Genomic DNA, 4,417 nt, shown 5'->3' with positions numbered 1-4,417 from the left:
CGTGATGTTGTATGTCGTCTCCCAGGTGTGCTTATTTCTTTTTTTAGTGGTGTTACATGCTCATCTCGGACTTGAAATGGTGTACAACATTGCAAACAGAACCAACATCAGCAGCAGGCTTTTGAAAAGTAAGAAAAACATCAGACACTTGGCATTTATTTCGTGTCTACTGTGATGGCAGCTTGATATGAAATGCCCCAATTGAGTGCAATGTTGTACAAACCTTTCGTGATCTCCCTTAACATTTCATAATTTTCCGCATGCCTCCCGTAAGCGACCTCCTCTTCCGTAGCAGTGTTCTACTCCACTAGTAAAAATGCGTAGCGTTGGCTTGTATATTCTGCAACCCTCACATTGTATGGGTGCCCCTCTCCCTTCTTCAGCTACACTGAACTGGCCTGAATTTTTCTTGCCTTTGGCATTGGCAGCCCACATTAAAGAAGGCTGACCTGCCTACTTTTGCCTTCAAGCAAGTCACTTCACCTACTTTGAGTTCACATGTCTGCCGATGGTTTGGCGAACCTGACCAGCTCCAGCGGTTCAGTTTTTATCCTGTCAAGATCGGGCGACATTTAACACAAAATTCCTCGCGTCATAACGTCAAATTATTTGGAGCTTGTTGCGCACCGAAATGCCAGTGATTATATTTAATCAACAACCTTCTGCGACTCATTATCGTTCTTGTGAGCAACTCGTATTGGATGGGAGAGTGCATCATGATGTGATTGCAAAAGGACACATCTGTTTTTCAATGGCTGCTGGGTCACTTGGGTATATGGGGCACCTAACTTGCTGACTCAGTTCATGAAGCAGCACATCTTAATACACTTGACATTCTTTGTGAACTTCACCCAGTGAACACATTGTCTACCAGCTATGTGACGGCTGCTGTCTTGCCGAACAGACAACTTTGGCACTATGTGTGCGATATTGGTGTGCGTGCATTCTTGGCCCATCCAGCCTTTAAATACAGTAACCCTTCGTTAACTCGATCGCTGATATCTCGAAATATCGGTTCAGTCGAAGTTTTTTGCCAGTCGTGGCGACTACCCATGGTTTTCTTTTTTTACCTCTTATACCAAAAAGTTTTTTACGCCGGACCCTGGATATCTCGACTTCGAAAATACCAGGAGAAATGCAACGACGGCAGCAATGTTGCACTACCTTTCTCACCCGACGGCGGCTAGCTAGCTAGCCGAGCCAGAGGCTGGACCGCGCTTCCTGCTTATACTTCCCCTTTCTTCTGTGGCTTGCACACACTTTGTGTGGTGTGGCCTCGTGCATGAAATGGTGAGCTGGTCTTTTACTCTAATGCGTAGTGGGAATAAGCATGTATGTGAAGCCGGTCAGACGGTGCAAGTAGAAAGGGATTGTGGAGCTTGCAAGAGCATGGGCGGTCAGGAGCCACTCGGAGCAGGGAAGGAGGGGGGAGAACAGTGTAGCTATCTGTGCATGGGCGCTCGAGAGAGGGAAACGGCAGCGGCGCTGGAGCAGGCCGTGGGGCCGTCGCCTCGGTGTGCTCGGTACCACGGTCAGTTGCACTTAACTCCTCGACAAGGCAGGACGTGTGTCAATTGAGCTAAAATGATCTGCAAAGCGGAGGAGGTGCGACATAATGCGAATGCATTTCTCTCGTATTTACTGCTAAGTCACTACTGACTTCTTTTCCTTCTCATTTAGGACGCTGCCATTGATGCGTATCAATGTGGTCACAGTGTACTCACCTTGAGCAAGATGATCGGCACTTTTGAACAGGTGCATTAAGCTCGCGCACTGCATGAAAAAGAAGCCAGCATGCGAGTCCACAGCGTTTCGGTGAGCTTGTGACTCGACAAGGACACTCGTTTCATGGTCGCGCGACGGCAAGGCGTCCCATTGCACCCTTCCGTGGTTTCGGGTTTTAGAATTTGAACTGTCCGGAATTCACTACGATGCAGAAAGTAATGAATAAAGGGAAAATGAGACATCCACCCGTTCGTAGCAATTGCTAGTTCTGCGGGTTTCCGCAGAACTACTACGTCGATGCAGAAAGTAGCGCCACGTCGTCTTTTGTTGGCTGTCCGGAACCGGTTATGCTCGGATAGTTGGCTTCAAATATTGCATTATGATCGATCACATCCACTCTGTCCCAAGCACGTATGCTGTCTTGGCATAGTAACACCGTTGCTCGTAGATGCCAACATGTCCAGCGCTGATGCACGCAGAATGACTGAGAATATTACTGGCGGCATTTCGGAGTGGTTCCTTGTGCACACTATACGTGGCCAGCGGGCTTCTATTTTCGTGATTTCGTTTATCTCGAAACTCCGCACATTTCAATTTTTTTATTCTGGCTTTTCCATCTTCGAATTAATGGGGCTTACTGAAGCGATAGCACCCCGTCCGCAGCAGACACCTCTGCGTCACGCGTGGCTGCACCTGATGAAGAGCCTTTGCAATGAAGTTGCAGCCAGGACATAATACGGAATTTCAACTGCGGTGCAGTGATTACAACAAGGTACATTCGGTAATGTGGCATCATGTAGCATTGCGGTTGGCAGTGAGACTGACATTTCGTGTGCCTGCACTAGCAACCTGGTGTCTCGCCACCTTGCTTCAACACTAATCGCATTAACGTCGGCATTCGTCGTGGGATGGCTTCTGCTGGAGCATTTATTTCTATAATTTTACCGAGAACTAACGTTCAATAATGCAGCTGTTTGGAGGGTGTTGGTAAGAAGTGACAAAAACCTTTTAAGTGCACGACCAGACGAGGATGGTGAAAGAACACTGTAGTGCTCCTGTGTCTCCCGTCTTCATTCACCGTCCTCGTCTGGCTGTGTGCTTGAAAGGTTTTTCTGTCCAGAACTGCCCTGGCCCAGCACCTAAGCTAGCACATGCATTTTAATGCATTTTGGGACTAAGTCAAACAGTGCTCTCGATTCATGTTTGAACCTCTTCTGCTTTTCAGTGCAAACTCGCATGGCCATGATGACCACTGGGAGGACATTGACCACACGAGATATTCAGGCTGCTGTGTATGTTGATAGGAGCCGCAAAGATAGTGCCACCAGTTTCGGTACGCTAGAGCTACCGTATATGTTGCACAGGAACTCTATTCAACACATTCAGGCCGCCCAGTGGTGCTGCATTCCGGACACTGTCAAGTTCCATCTTGCTGTCAAATTCACCACCTTGTCGGGTCAGATTGGCCAACAGGGCTACCATGGCGTCACTGATTAGCTTGAAACGCTAACGTACGGAAATTGGTTATTTGCAAAAATGGTGCTGTACGCGTGCGAGAGAGCTATTTCCTCTACTCTACCAGAGTTCGGTGGTGGTAAAGCCTATGGAACGGCAGCATACAAGTTCCCCGGTGACCAGCACTTATAGGGTGTGGGGCAACTACAAGGACGTGGAATTTTCTCTATAATTTTTGAAAAATTTTTGTGCTTGCACTTCCTGCCTGGAAAGGCTTTGGGCGGCTTGCACTTACAGGGCAGTTGCAAAGTGTAAATTTGACAGGCCATCCGTTTCCATCTACCACTTTGGTTCTACTAAGTGTGTTTGGATGTTAACGGGCATGTGTACCTCTTCGTGTAACAACACATAAAAGTGTATTGGGACATAATTTGTTCAACTTTGAATTATCCAAACTGGAATTCTTAGTTTCTGGGAATTTGCATTCAACCATGCTGCCTGGACCTCTGAATTTGATCTTGGTCATTTTACCATGCCTTTCGCAAGTCACATGGCCACTGCACATACACCACGACCAATGAAGTTAATGGAATAAAGTTCTGTGCAGGCTACCTTGGTCACATGGTACATACTGCCCTAGCAAAATGGCAGCATGCAAAGACCTGAAAAAAAAAGGCCTTTAAGGAGACACTATAAAGAGAAACACTAAACCAGCTCAAACTGATATTCTGTCAAAACTTATATAAATTTTGATAATTCATGCAGTAACATGATTAACATGTTGGAGTGACGTCACAGATTTCAAAATATGGTATCTTATTTCGGACATTGTGGCTTAGTGAAAGCTCTTGAAACTTGCCAGGTTCGTTCTCTGGATCTCTTAGAAAACATATGTATAGTCCATCTTTACTGATTAGGTGATAAAGAATTACCTAGGCCCGAGCAGATGCCGTCACAACTTGTAACGCTACGGCAAATGGGTGGGGCAACTTCAAGGCGGGGTCGCCACTCATGATTTGTTGCTGCATCTTTCCTGGCTTGCTAGGCCTTCTACGATAGTCACTACTTGGCTATCGCAGACTCCTAATTCTTTAATGTGCCTCATCATTTCTCATTAAAATCCCCTTAAAGGGGCACTGAATGGGAACCTTAAGTCAAGCTAGATTGAAAGGTTAGGCTTGTTAACCCTGTAAAACTTCTGAATTGTAGTTTCCAGAAGTAGAGAGTGATCGAAAAC

This window comes from Dermacentor variabilis, chromosome 11 (assembly GCF_050947875.1).
Source record: "Dermacentor variabilis isolate Ectoservices chromosome 11, ASM5094787v1, whole genome shotgun sequence".
Classification (NCBI taxonomy): domain Eukaryota; kingdom Metazoa; phylum Arthropoda; class Arachnida; order Ixodida; family Ixodidae; genus Dermacentor; species Dermacentor variabilis.
The sequence above is the reverse complement of the archived record's forward strand: the minus strand, read 5'-3'. Positions refer to the sequence as shown.